Genomic DNA, 15,851 nt, shown 5'->3' with positions numbered 1-15,851 from the left:
ATGGTGTCACATTCAACCTCTAAGTTAAGAGGAACAATTCTTAGGGTACAATTTAAGTTCAAGTTGTTAAAGGATAGTTATGTTCAACATGTCTGTCTGAGGTATATGAATGGCCACTAAGGAGAAGAATGCTGATTAGATATCCCTTTTTCTTATTTATCTTCTTTCATATTCGATTTTAAAGTATCAAATGAGGCATATGTCCATGTAGTGCAGGCCACCTAACCGTGGATCTCTTTTACTGACATACCTGGGCAAGAACAAGGTGATCCACATGTTTAGCTGTGAAATTTAATGAGGAATGTACTTGTGGATCCCTGCTGAGTCACAAAATAAACTTTTCTTAATGTGATGTTTTCCACAACTGTACTTTATGGTTAATCCTAGCCAGCATGGTCAATAGTCAAATTAACTATTGTAGCATCTATTCATTCGAAATTGCAGAAGAATGTTAGGACTATGTTTCTTCTATTTGATATTTGAATCCAACTCTTAGTTTCTAAGCAATTGTAAAAGGCACCTCAGTATGCTTGCTAATATTATAATATAAGAAGGAAAAGGATGGACTCAATTACAGTGGTGAGGAGGTACTGTTGAAAGACTTGAAGACCAGTTAGATCATCAAGGAGAAAATCTATCTATGTGGTTGCTAAGAGTTGACAATGACTTGATGGCACATAATTAATCCCTCTCAACCCCAATAATCAGCAATGATATCCAACCTTAGAATTATTTGAACTGAAACTTTCAGTATAGCTTAATCCAAAGTTGTTAAACACATGAAGTAGTCCATGTAACCAAATATAATGGCTTTGTTTTATGACACCAGAAACCTTTTCCTGTTTCTTTTTCATTCCAGATTTTGTTGTTTCATGCCAGTCTTCTCTTCCTCAGTAAAAGATTCATTGCCAAGTCTGATTTCTATTTGCATACAGCCAGTTCTCTAAGTCTAAGACATTGATGTACATGGTTTCCTTATCTAGATCCCCTGCTTTATTATTTCAACAATACTCTTATGGCAAATTCAGAGCAAGATTGAGAGATAACAATGAAATAGGACAGATAAGTTGCTGCGCCAAGGAATTTCCTGCCCATAAGTTTTAAGTAGCTATAATCTAGTGAAATAGACTGATTTCATTTCTTCCCATTCAACTCAGAGACAAAGTAGCCAATTATGGCATTTGGGAGCTATGATTTAAAGGATAAATCAGCATCATCTGCATGTTGAAAGTGGCCATTCATTAAATTATGCTCTGGGTATCAAAATAACAATGGCTATGAATAGAAGAAACTCTAAATCGGTGTTACTTAAATTGGTAACTTTAAGGGCGGACTTCCAATTTGTGAGGACTTCAAATGCTCTAAATGCCAAATAAATAATTCTGCTGAGTTAAGTTCCTTTTGTTCAAAGCAGACTAATAATAAGGATGGTTCTTCCTCTCTTTATCCTGCAGGAACCATCACCTTAAATCCTGCCTCATGATCTGGAAAGAAATGTTTGCTGGCTGGGATTTTGTTTTTTTCTAAATTAGGATTCTGAGCCCCGGCTGCCACAACCACACGTTTTCTTCCTCTGAGTAAGGTTTCTCAGAAATCTTTGGTCAGTTCTTCTGAGTTTGGGTTGTGGGGTACTTTCTGAGAATCATTCCCAAATGATAACATTTTAAGTGTGACTGGCTCTGTTCCAAATATCTGTTTTTAATTCACTTGGATTGTCTGAGGAAGCAGAATAAAATTGTATATCTGATATTAGCACAGTTGAGAAAGTCCAGAAATATTTCACAAGAAGAGTTCTCCACTCCTCTACTCGTTGTAGAATACCTTATGCCACCAGACTTGAAATTCTAGACCTAGAAAACCTAGAACTACGCCACCTTCGGTCCGATCTAAGTATGGTATATAAAATCATACATTGCAATGTCCTACCTGTCAATGAATACTTCAGTTTCAATCATAACAACACAAGAGCGCACAATAGATACAAACTCAAGGTTAACCACACCAAACTTGACTGCAGAAAATACGACTTCAGCAACAGAGTGGTCAATGTCTGGAATACTCTACCTGACTCTGTAGTTTCTTCCCCAAACCCCAAAAACTTTAACCTTAGACTGTCTACTATTGACCTCACTCCTTTCCTAAGAGGTCTGTAGGGGGCGTGCATAAGCGCACCAACGTGCCTACTGTCCCTGTCCTATTGTTTCTTTTATTTTTCTTATATGTACCCATTTCATGTATTCATAACTATGTATATACTTATACCTATTATCTTGTAAGCCATTGACAAATAAAATAAATAAATAAATAAAATAAATAAATAAATAAAAATAAATGTTAATGCGATAAAAGAGAATATATGTAGTTTAGGGGTGAACAGTAGAGTCCTTGGTGCTCTCTGACCTTGGTTGTTTGCTTGTAAACATTTCATTACCCAACTAGAGAACATCATCAGTAAGGGTGAGGGTGGAATTTGCTCCCTGTTCACATATACAGTAGTAGCTTGCTTGCCTGGTTGGAGTGTAATTGTTTCCAAAGAAGAATTTAAGTCCTTTAGCCCATTCCAAGCTGCTGATGGCTTTATTGATCTCAACAATTATTTTGCTTTATGTTCTATAGCCAAAATAAATGGAGTGAAGTAAACAATCTTCTTAAATAAAAGAAATAGGGATTTATTTCACAATAGTTTGTTTGTATTTTTATTATAAGCTACCCAGAGTTATCTTGTGATAAGATGGGCAGCTAATGTATTCTCTCTCTCTCCCTCCCTCTCCCTCTTTCCCTCTCTCTCTCTTATTCTCTCTCATTTATATCTATCTATCTATCTATCTATCTATCTATCTATCTATCTATCTATCTATCTATCTACCTACCTACCTACCTATCTATCTATCTATCTATCTATCTATCTATCTATCTATCTAGGGGTAGATAGGGGTGGGATTCTATCTGGTCGGACCGGTTCTATATAACCAGTTGTTATGATTCTGCCCAGTTTGGAGAAATGGCAAATCATGCCACTGGCTGGCCCCGCCCCGCCCCACCCCGCCCCACCCCACTTAACTCCTTACCTGGCATGTGCACCGTCAAACTTGCCTGTTTTTGGTAAGTTGCTATTTTTCCTTATTTTTGCCCTGACCATCAGCTGTTCTGCTGTGCCGGAGATTTAGATTAGCAGGAAATCGTTGGATTTCTTGCTTTCTAGCTAATCTAAAAGCAGAGCTGAACTTCCTTAGGACTGAAGCTTTTTTTCAGTGCAGACTCAGATAGCAGATTGCAGAATGGTAGATCTCTAAGTGGCTCTGTGATTCTGTGAGCAACTCAATCTGCCTGCCTGCTTTGCCTGCTTTTGGGTAAAAGTTGTTCATTTTTAAAATAAAAAATTCAATATTTACGCACATGATGTGTTGTGAGCTAATTTTGTGAGTTTGTTTGCTAGCAAATTTTATGAGTTTTCTTTCAAGCAAATTTTATGTGACAAACTCAGGCAGCAGTTTGCAGAATGGTAGATCTCTAGTGATTCTGTGAGCAACTCAATCTGCCCGCCTGCTTTGCCTGATTTTGGGTAAAAGTTGCTCTTCTTTTATAAAAAAAAGTCAATATTCACATAAATATTTATAATATTTACATACAAGCCACGCCCAGCCAGTCACATAACCACCAAACCACACCCACAAATTAGGCCACCCCCACAGAACCAGTTGTTAAGGAATTTAAATTCTATCTATCTATCTATCTATCTATCTATCTATCTATCTATCTATCTATCTATCTATCTATCTATCAAATTTATATAGATGCCCATCTCACCAAAGGTGACTTTGGGCAGTGAACAAAAATCAATAAGTTCAACAGATATAAACAAAACATATACAATCCTTTGTATTGTAAAAGTTCTAGTGTTATTAAGACCCCTTTTTCCATTGCATGTATACAAGTAATCTTTGACTTACAGTGGCACTGAAAGAAGCTACTTATTACCGATTTTCACACTTATGACCATTGCAGCATCCCCATGCTCACTTGATCAAAATTCAGACGCTTGGCAACTGACTCATAGTTATGACGGTGGCAGTGCCCCGGCTTCCTATGATCCCCTTTTGTGACCTTCTGACAAGCAAAGTCAATGGGGAAGTTAGATTCACTTAACAACATGGGACTAACTTGATACCAGCAGTGATTCATCTAACAACTGTGGCAAGAAAAGTCATAAAATGGACCATAAAAACTCACTTAACAAATGTCTCACTTAGCAACAGAAAATTTTGGGCTCAGTTGTGGCCATAAGTTGAGGACTATCTGTACTGTATATGAAACACAGTTACAGGAACTGGGCATGGCTAGTCTAGGGAAGAGAAGGACCAGGGGAGACATGATAGCGGTCTTCCTATATTTGAGGGGCTGCCACAGAGAGGAAGGGGTCAAGCTATTTTCTAAAGTACCTGTAGGCCAGACAAGGAACAATGGATGGAAACTGAACAAGGAGAGATTCAACCTGGAAATAAGGAGAAACTTTCTGACAATGAGAACAATCCACCAATGGAACAGCTTGTCTTTGGAAGTTGTGAGAGCACCATCATTTGAGACTTTCAAGAAGAGATTGGACTGCCATTTGTCAGAAATGGTGTAGGGTCTCCTGCTTGGGTGGGGGGGTTGGACTAGATGACCTACAAGGTGCCTTCCAACTCTGATTATCTGTTATCTGTTATCTAACTATCTTATAAATGTAGAATTTCATAATCACTATTGCTTCTTTTTCCAAAGCGGGATATAATGGCAGGCTTTTGACCTGCAGACCTGTTCTTTCTCCCCCTCAGTTGAAATTCCAGAATAAAATCCAACAGACTGAATTTTACATGGACTTTTATTTTCCATATGAAACAATCAGTGATTGATTGTCCTTTGCCTGGTGTTTGAAATCATAGGTTTCATTTGAAAATTCATTCGTATGTCCCTTTGCTGTATTAGAATACTGATTTCTTTACAACTCTCCCAATGCCAAACAGATGATAACACATTGTTATATGGAGCTGAAGTTACACTTAATATCCTCATAAGAAAAAAGTAAAAGGCATTTTTAAGTATTTTCCACTTCACTTGATTAAAGCTTTTAAAAAACACTACATTTTTATAAGTGAACTGCAGATTTTGTTTCTCCATGTCACGTGTGCATTGGAAACTATCTATACAGAATGCTTTTTAAAATATCAAAATGGGCAATAAAGTTTTTTTTTAAAAAAAGAATTCTAACTATATATGGTTTTTCACAATAAAATGCTCTAGTAAGCAAAGCTTAATGTTGTTAAGATATTGTGGTTTTTATGCAATTTGTAATCCAAATAACTTTGGTATTATAGATCAAGAGAAAGATGCTGAAAAAAATAAAAACAATGGATAAACAAAGCCAGCAGTCCAATTGTTTGGAATGGAAAACAGTTTGGGTAGGGATAGCTTTTCGTATAAAGATGTAGCCTTAAACATTCATTGGACAAATGACAGTGTTGGGTGACATGTCAAAGAAAGCATCAGCTGGGCTACTGTTACATTCCAGAGGATGCCTATTTGTGATGGGCTGTCAGTTTAATTCCTGCATGGAGAAAAGACAACAGGACTACAAAACAATGGGTGGAGACTAACCAGGGAGGGAAGCAACCTAGAATTAAGGAGTAATTTCCTGACAGTGAGAACAAACAATCAGTGGAATGGCTTGCCTTCGGAAATTGTGGATGCCCCATCACTGAAGGCTTTCAAGAAGAGACCGGACAGCCACTTGTCTGAAATGGTATAGGGCTGTGATGGCGAACCTATGGCACGTGTGCTGGAAGTGGCACACAGAACCATCTCTCTGGGCACGCCAGCCATCACCTGTTGCTCTTCCAATGCTCACATGCACACTGGCCAACTGGTCTTCGTGTACACAGGAGCACTGGAAACCAGAAGAGCAGCTCCCCAGTGTATGCATGTGCTGGCCAGCTGGTCTTCATGCGTGCATGCATATTAGAAACTGGAAGATCAACTGGACGGCATGCATGCACATGCCAAGAAACTGAGCTTCCGGTTCCTGGCACTCCCACATGCCTGAGAGCTGCTTTTCTGGTTTCCGGCGCATGTGCGTACACTCCCATTTCAGCGCTTGGTGCCAAAAAGGTTTACCACCGCTGGTATAGGGACTCCTGCTTGATGGTATAAATGGTATAGGGTGTCTCCTTCTTGAGCAGGAGGTTGGACTAGACTAGTGGTCATCAACTGATGGGCCATGGCCCACTGATGGGCCCCCACTGGTGGGCCATGATAAAATTTTGGTGGGCTGCAGAGAAATCTCACCCTGACAGCACCCCCCCTCAAAAGCAATTAATCCAGGCTGCACAGAAACACAAGGTTGTGCCACCCACATGGCCTGTGGGAACCCTCCCCGCCCACTCACTCCTTACCTGGCAAACTTGTCTGCTAAATTGCTATTTTTCCTTTTTCCGACCCTCAGGTGTTCTGCTGTGCCAGGAGATTTAGATTAGCTAGGAAGCAGGAAATGGTTGGATTTCTTGCTTTCTAGCTAGTCTTTAGATCTTCGGCTCTGTTTTTAAGCACAGCCGAACCTCCCTTAGGACTGAAGGTTCTATTATTCAGTGCAGACTCACGGCAAGCAAATTTTATGTGACAGACTTAGGTAGCCGATGGCAGATAGATAGATTACTGAATGATTCTGTGAGCAACTCAATCTGCCTGCCTACTTTGCCCGGTTTTGGGTAAAAGTTGCTCTTTTTTTTTGAAATAAAAAAATCCAATATTTACATACATGGTGTGTTGTGAGTTAATTTTGTGAGTTTGCTTGCAAGCAAATTTTATATGACAGACTGAGCTAGCCAATGGCAGATAGATAGATCTCTGAATGAATCTGTGATTCTGTGAGCAACTCAATCTGCCTGCCTGCTTTGCCTGATTTGGGGTAAAAGTTGCTCTTTTTTAATAAAAAATTCAATATTTATATAAATATTTATAATATCTACATACAAGCCATGCCCAGCCAGTCACATGACCACCAAACCACACCCACAAATTAGGCCACACCCATAGAACCGGTTCATGGTCCCTGGGATTTAAAATTATGAGTTTTGTGGTCCCTGAGGTCCAAAAGGTTGGCGACCCCTGGACTAGACAACAGCCAAAGTCTCTTCCAACTCTGTTATTTTATGAACTATCTATGAATAGCTTTCTCCAGCTCTCTCCTCTCGATAGTCACACATTCTATGCAGGCATAGCACATAAATTGCTTATACAGTATTGCTTTGAACAAGTCTCAATTCAGGTCTCTGAGAATGGTATTCCAATGTTTATTCTGTACTTATGTCTTCATTAGGGATCACAGAACTGTTATTAGAAATGGTTACTGCAATTTAATCTTTATTTAGTGTCAAGTACTTTCCATGTTTGCAGATTTTGGTAATGTTTTTTAGCTTATTTTATTCTTAAAGGGTGATGTTAACATTGGTTTGGTTTTTGGTTATGCATTTCTGTATTGCTCTGCAGTCTTCTGGCTTTCAGAGGTTAAAAAGGAAACCCCATGAGAGAAGTTCTCACATAACATTATCCCTTCCTAAGATTTCAGTGTAAGCATGGGAAATCCTGGGAGTCGATTGATGTATATGAGGTATAAGGAAAGAAAAGACACTCACACACATCCATTGACTACCTCACAAGTTACGGGTGCATGTAATCCCTTCATATTTTACTCTCATGAATTTCATCCAATTCTGTCCTGGATGGAGGTGAGGGGACTGAAAGCAACTTATCCTCATTAAATTGTCAAAGAAAGCAGAATAAAATTTCAGCACAGTATTTATAAGAACAAAGAAAATATGTCTGAGTATTGGGAAATGTGCTTTGCTTTTTTTTCTTTAAAAAAAAGCTTCAATGACCTCATTTTAAGAGGAATTCACTTTAATATTTAACAGTTCTGTTTTTTATTCTACTGATGTGCAAAATAATGTGGTTATCTATTTTTACCTGGATAAGCATCTGGGAATAGTAAAAAATGTCCATTCTTGGAGGGTGGAGAGAAACAAGTAAAGAAAAAAGGAGTGTTCCTGTGAAGAATTAAATATTCTGGGAATGGACCCCTTTGTTTTGCTAAAAGCTAGGATTAACCTTTTGTTTACTACAAGGAATTGGCAACCTTGTAATGTTTTAGTTTCTTAGTATATTTGCTGAACTACCACATGATGAAGCATAAGCAAAACCACAACAAAAATCTCTCAGGTTTCTAATCTACAGCAGTTACAATGTAGTAATGGGAAATATAGAAAAGAAAAAAATAGAAAGGAAGGCTTGGACAAAAATAACGGAGAAAAAGGAGAGATACAAGCACGGTAACAATGGGCGGATGTGAATAAGAATGACATTCTAGGATCTTCTGAAGTCATAAAAAAATCACAGATTGTATCCTCTGGGAGTTGAGGGAAACCAGTGCAAATCTCTTCACTGGACAGGATGGCTGTTTGGTTTGCAGAATCTCACAGATAAAAAGCTCAAAAAAGAGACCTTCAGAAATGTGCTAAAGGTGAATCAAAGCAAATGTTTCCTTGTCCTCTAGGTATTTTCTCTGTGAAGAAACTGTTAACAACAACACATTTATATAAGGCCGAAAGAGCAGAATAACAATGCATACATATAATTTAAGAATTTGACATTAGACAAAACATTTAATGAATAAATCAATTACATACAAAATTTAAAATATCAAATGTATTAATTAGTAAAGATTTTACATCTATAGTTACAAATGTGATTGTCACCACTGTTACACTTCAAAAGATTCCCATCTCTCAGAAATGTTGTCCCTCTAATGATATTGTCTCTAACTAACTGTGGATTATAATTTATTATAATCTTTGCATTTGGAGTTATACAAGAGTATTTGTATAGTATATAATATATATTATATAATATTATTCATCCTATTTTAAAACTAAGAGGCGGAAGAGATAGTTCTGAATATACCATTGGTATTTCTCTTACAATTGATATAAGCTGATCATGGAATTTCTCCTTTTATGGATTCTTCTCCTTTTCACAACCATTGAAATATTGCCCCGTAAAAGCTTTTGAACATCAATTTTGGGGATTTATAGAAAGAGGCATACTTGAACCTGCAGATCTTAATAGCCTTAAATTTGCTTTAATTTCATGTGTGATTTCAATTAATTAAAATGGAATGAAATCCTATAGCACTTTGTAGAAAATAATGAGGTGGGGGCAGGCAGGCAGGCAAGTAGGTAGGCTTAGTTCATATTTGGAATTGTCTTTGCAGTGTCACAGCCACATTTTTTTTTCTGCAAATGCTGTTTCAGTTGCAGAGTTCAGGTTACTAATTTTCCAATTTTGTTTACCAGTTTAATCCAAGAAACATTTCAGTGTTATAAGTTAATAAAAAAGAGGTCCAGCTCCTTTAATAAAAGAGCAAGTGAAACCATAAAATGTTGGGGCATCGTATCAGGGCATCGTAACAGCCTGAGTGTTTAGGATTGCCAAATCCAATGAAGAAAATAGAAACTGAAGCACCAAGCCACAGCATTTCTCGAGAACTCTCAGTGGCCCCTGAGCAAGAATTATTCAAATTCAATTTGTTGCCTTCTGCTTTCAATACATGCCACCAGGAGCAGTTTTAAATAACAGGCTTGAAGTAGGCATCCAAACCAGACAGAGACGTAATACACACACATCAAAACAAAGAAGGAAAGATCAGTTACCACAGGAGAGTGAGGAAGAAAGAGTGAAATGTGTTTGTGTGCAATGTTTAGATGCTAAGATTGAAAGGAAATATAGTTTTGCATTTCCTCATACACAAAAAAAATCTCATTTGATGTGAATGAGATTGGAGGTATACATTTACAAAATTAATCGTTAGTTGTTAGTATTTTACAATTCAATTGTGCCCCAAGTGATCCTTTGCTCCACTTGTTAAACTTTTTAGTGTAAGGATGACAATTTCCATGAGAACCATGTGCTAGGCACACTTTCATTTTTTATTTAAAGTGACCTTGTGAGTTATCTAGGTATTTTGGAACAAAAATTTCCAAAGTTGTTTATGATGAAGGATACTAAGTTGGGGAAGACTGACTGAACTACTGAACTAGATGGATTTTGGTCTGATTCAGTTCTCTGAAGAACTGAAAGAGCTTTTTGGATGAGAAGCAAAATATTTTCAAAGGGGAGAAAACCCCTAAGAAAGTCCATTTGCTTTTTGGAAAAAAACACTTCTGGGACACTTATATCTTAATATTTCATTTTCTTTACTTCAATTACAAATAAAGTAAAATGAAACCATTTTGTAAAATCTTGAAATATTTTGTGGGATGTCATGAAAATAGATATTAGCAAATATATATAACATATGGACATTTCAAATTTCACATAAGAAAAGCAATAGCTGTAGAATCTCAAGGGCTGATCTTTTATCTGAATACTATCCGGCAAAAAATTTTTGTTAGTCTTCTATCAAAAATTAAGCAAAACATCATAGGATTATAAGTAAATATTCTTTATTTTAAGACAATATTGATTGTACCTTTAGCATATCTGTTTATACATCCTTAAAATTTATTTATAGAGCAATTGTAATGCAATATAAATGAAATATGCATCATATTGGAGAAAAACCATTTAGACAGACAGACAGACATATATTCTAACACTCCATGTTAGTAGACTCAGTGCATGGATACTTCTAAAAGTCTACTTTAAGAAATACAATATCTTTTCATGAAAATGCCCACATAGAAAACTGCATATATACAAAAGCAATGAAATCAAAATTAATATGGTGAATTGCCTAGAATACTCATTCTCAAATAAATATTTTCTCAGGAAAGTGAAATTATGCAAAGGAATACAACAGTTGCATTGAATGTAACAGTTTGCATTATTTTAAAAAGGCTTCTGTTTTGGAAAATAATGTACCAAAGAAAAGTTATTTTGAACTCACTGTTCCTACCCTGTGCAAAATATTTTATGACTTCAATATATCATGCAAGGTCTGATGACTCTTTTTTGGTTGTTATTTTATATATGTCAAAACTGTGAGAATAATCTGCAAAGTAAAGATAGACATGACAGGATGACAGGATGATTTCACATACAAGTATATGTTACCCAGTGTCAAACATAAATGAAAATGCATGTTCTGTAGGCTTGGTGGCAGAAGAAATATTTAACATTTATGTCAGGTTTTCCTAACCTTTTACCTTCCAGAAGGGCTGGATTACAACTTTAAACCATAGAGGGAACAGGATTAGAGATTGCTAGAATGCTGACACATGCTATTGCAAATACCTTGAGTCAAAGAGCAGCAAAGCTTTTAGCTAAGAGGAGTAAAAAAAAGTAAATACTATTTCTTACTGTAAACATAATCAACCCCTTTAACCTAAAGATTGGAGCTGGGAGTTTTATTATAACAGATCCAGAAAATCAATTGTAGTGAACTGTATATTTTTTTTATTTTTATTTTTTTAATTTCTGCAGTTGTTAAAGAGTGCCCAACTCCATAAAGGCTCTAATAGATAATTAAAGCATACTTGAAAGCATAATAAAACAAATATTTTGTACAAGACAACAACATTAAGAAACAGGACAGAGGCTTGACAGATACCCTAACACCAGACCTTAAGGGACTTCTGGAATCCTTGGAGAATGGGTGCCATACTACTTATCTTGGGTAGAGGGGATGTTGTCCAGAGGGAAGGGTCTGTGACAGAGAAGCCATGCTTCTTTACTCCCAGAAGATGACATTTAATTGAAGGACCTGAAATACACCCACTCTGCCTGACATAATGGGCAAACAGAAACAACAGGAGATAGCAGGTCCCGTAAATAACCTAGCCCAATGTCATGAAGGGCTTTACAGGTGACAATGAGCATCTTGAATGCACACAGCATTTGATTGGTGACCAATGTAGATTGTATAACAGTGATGGCATATTGGTACAATGATAGCTGTAGCTTCTAGATAGTCTTCAAGGTCAGCCTCATGTAGAGTATATTCCAATAGTCCAATAGTAAGATGATCTTAGTATGAATGAGTGCCTAAAGGGGCCTGCTGGCCAAGGAAAAGGAGGCAATGGAGCATCAGCTAAATCTGTGCAAAGATCCTCCTGTCTACAGCTGTAATCTGCTACAAATCCAGAAGCCCATCCCACCTCCCAAGTTGCACAAGAGTTTTGAAAGAGGAAGTGCAAACTCATGCAAGATCAATGGTGAAAGCATCCCTTATCTGGAGGCCCAAACAGCTATAGCCACTCAGCCTTGTCAAGATTGAGTTAAAGTCTGTTCCTCCCCATCCAACCCTGAATAGTCTCCAGATTCTGGGTCAGTACATAGACAGTTTCACCTGCACAGCTGGAAATTAAGATATATAGTTGGGTATCATCAGCATATTGAACCCCAAACTGATGGATATGGATTCATTCAGCAGTTTGACGTAGATGTTATACAGGAGGGAAAAATTGTTGAATTCTGAGGCACCTCAGAAGTGATGTATTCAGTTGTGAAATGGGTGGAATATCTGTAGGATAAGCTTGGGGACAGAGTTTTTTTGGGGGGAAATGGTATTTCTGTGGTCACTAAGAATCAATTCTGAATTGATAGCATGTAATCTGATATTGATTCCTTTGATATGTGGTGACAGTTTAATTTGAGATATTTTCAGTTGATATAAAAGGGATTAGACTCAAAACTGTATTTTCTATTTCATGCACAGTTTAAGAGACTGAAAAATATATAAATTTCACTTTAACTTTAAGGCACTTCTTAAAAGGAACTTCATTCAAATTTCATTTTAATTAGATATTTTAATCTTAAGTGGTATATTTTTCTAATAAACATTGAACTATCAAACTTTAGATTTGCTTCCTTTCCTTTGTCAGGATAACCAGTGAAAAGAGGTGCTTTTTAAAATGTATTTTTTAATATTCAGTGAAGCAAATGTTTAACAGCTGTAATTTGAAATACGGAAAAATAAATGAAAGGCATATTTAGGATTTATAGAGTTGAAAATTAAGGACCTCTTGGAAAATGTAACTGTGATGAATAGAAAGTATGCTCCTAATGCAGGCATTTTTCATTATCGATACTTAAAATAATATTAACTTTAAGACCCTGACTACAATCTGGAATTATATACATGTTAAGAATTTAGATGAACCATCTGAAAAAATAATATGGATGAACATTATATTTTTATGATTAGTTAGAACTAACTGTGACTAGTTAACTAGCAAATTTCTTGATTACAAAATAATGGAACTACACAAAACTGTGGAAACTTAATGTATAGATGTTTTTCCATTCCACAGTTTTGCAAAGGAGTAGTTTTACAGATGGGCTGCTGAGACTTGCATATTTGACCATTCATGGAGAAACCATATATCAAAAAGCTAGACTGAAAAGGAATGGCTACTCTATTGAAAATGGGTGCGTGTTGCTAATTTATGTTACCTTTAATTTGCAGAGTTTTATCAAATCACTTCTCCTTTTTTCTCCTTCTCCTGCCTAAAGTGTCTCCATTTTAAAAATTCTGTCTGTGACTAAGGAGCAAAACAGTTACAGTTTGGCAAGACAAAATACAAAGGAACATGAAGGAAAGGGTTTTCTTTTTTTAAAAAGCTATCATCTACTGTGTATCATCTGATTGCAACAGATGGACCTTCATCTGTTTAAGTACACATGCACTCATTACTATATCTAGAATAACATTCTTTATGGAAATCAAATCCTTTGCAGTTCCTTCTTCTCAGTCTTTTTGTCCTCTTGCTAGTCCTTCTGGAAGGCAAGGGGCACCATGAGCCAGGTCCCTGGGTGATGGAAGTTCCAAGATAACTGGTACTTGGTATGGCATCCTCTTTCTGGCAGGAGTGGGTTCTGTCAAGGCACAATAGTTAGAATGCAGTACTGCAGGCTACTTCTGCTGCCTTCTGGCTGCCTGCAATTTGCCAGTTTGAATCTCATCAAGGTTGATTCAGCCTTCCAACCTTCCAAGGTGGATAAAATGAGGACCCAGATTGTTGGGGGCAATATGCTGACTCTGTAAACTGCTTAGAGAGGGCTGTAAAGCACTGTGAAGTCTAAATGCTATTGCTATGCTATTTTGCAGAGGTGCCTTTGCATAGGACCAACTTTGTCTTGCAGTGATGTTCTTAAAAACATAAGAAGGACCCTGCTGGACCAGGGCATCCACAGGAGGCTGTGAGGTGGGGGGAGGGGAGTGTTAAAAAAATAAGTCACAGCAGTCCTGTGCATCATAAAAAGGGATGCAGTTTTGATCCCTTTGATGGAGTTTATGGCCATTTCTTTTACCCTGCTGCCAGGGATGCCCAGGTAAATGCTTAGGCTTATACCTGAAACAGCTGTTCATGCTTGTTATGCAGTGCAAATTCATAAAAACAAGGTGTTGATCATGGAAAATCATGGAGGATACACATAATTGTTTGAGCATTCACATAATATAAGTACTGCAATATAGCAAGTGCAAAATTTAATTGAGTGCTGCTGTGGTGGTGGTGGCAGAAGATCAAAACTTCTGCAAACTTCAATAACTCTAGCATTCATTTTTGAGAAGAAAATGGCCTCTTGATATCTTTATTGTCAGCAGACCTAATTAGAAAGGGCACAGCATGCATTATGGAACCATTTGTGTCTATTTTGTTTAGCATATTTCTGATCCAGAAAGTATGTCTGAGAAGATGTCCAGTCATTCTCTCCTTCCAGTTTGTACTTTCTTTTTAATGTGGATAAAAGTGTTAGAAATGCTAGGAGATAAACTGGCTACATTCTGTAACAGCTACCATGCAACACACTTGAAAAGGGGTGTACACTTTTCCAGACTGCATTTTGAAACATGATTGATTGATTGAATGCACTGCATCTAGGGTGTCATGTGTCACGTGGAGTCCATGGGTACTGTGTTACTGATTTCTGAAGTTCATGCAAGACTATAATTATTTCCAAGAGGACAAATGGTTATATGTGAAACAATCTTGATGCTCAGAGCAACTCCAAGCCATATCAATGTAACCAGAAAGCAACAGAAAGTTTTGCAGTGTGGAAGTGTATTTGTGGCTAATGAATGTTTTAGGCTTATGATAAATACCTAAGGCAAATGTTTCTCTGTGTCCCTGGGTAAAATATTAAAGAGTAATCACATGACTCATAAAATATACTTTTATATCTTCTGGGTTACTTCTCTAGTCCTTCAGTCCAATTTTTATTTTCAGTGCATATTTCCTAATATTTAATGAATGAAACATTAAGCAGACATAACTGTAGTCAGAATAAATCAAATAAGTGCAATGTTTGAGACACAAAGCTGAAAATCTAGAGTAACAGACAACATAACTTTTGACAAGCCAACTGTGTTTAAAGCCAATTTCTTTTAGTCTTGCATTCCAGTGTAACAAGGGTGTACTCAAAAGATATGAAAGAAAGGTTGTTTTACTTATATTTGGTCAATGTTACATAGTAATGCCTAAAATGCTGCATTTCTCCATAAGGTTATCAATATACATACACATTTCCTTTCCTACTATGCTGCTGTACTTTTTTTTAGTTTTTGTCCTGCATAGATATGCCACCAGACTTGAAATTCTAGAACTAGAAAACCTTGAATTACGCCGTCTTCGGTCTGATTTAAGCATGGTATATAAAATCATACATTGCAATGTCCTACCTGTCAATGAATACTTCAGCTTCAACCATAACAACACAAGAGCACACAATAGATACAAACTCAAAGTTAACCGCACCAAACTTGATTGCAGGAAATACGACTTCAGCAATAGAGTGGTCAATGTCTGGAATACTCTACCCGA

At 36.9% G+C, this 15,851-nt stretch overlaps 1 long non-coding RNA gene across 4 annotated transcripts in view; it reads right to left on the bottom strand.

Moving 5' to 3' along the window:
• The window catches only part of LOC148133459 (uncharacterized), a 291,809-nt gene that overhangs the window by 242,133 nt on the left and 33,825 nt on the right, over positions 1-15,851 (bottom strand). For 2 of the 4 annotated variants that reach the window (XR_015746829.1, XR_015746828.1), the window contains one exon: positions 10,638-15,618. The exons of the other annotated variants lie outside the window; for them this stretch is intronic. This is a non-coding gene — a long non-coding RNA (uncharacterized LOC148133459). Of the gene's footprint in view, positions 1-10,637; positions 15,619-15,851 lie in introns of those variants that run through there. 4 annotated transcript variants of the gene reach the window in all.

Source organism: Notechis scutatus, chromosome 1, assembly GCF_049901735.1.
Source record: "Notechis scutatus isolate UNSWTSFEM ecotype Mainland chromosome 1, rNotScu1.2, whole genome shotgun sequence".
Classification (NCBI taxonomy): domain Eukaryota; kingdom Metazoa; phylum Chordata; class Lepidosauria; order Squamata; family Elapidae; genus Notechis; species Notechis scutatus.
Note: the sequence above shows the minus strand (reverse complement) of the source record. Positions and strands in the feature narration are given on the sequence as shown.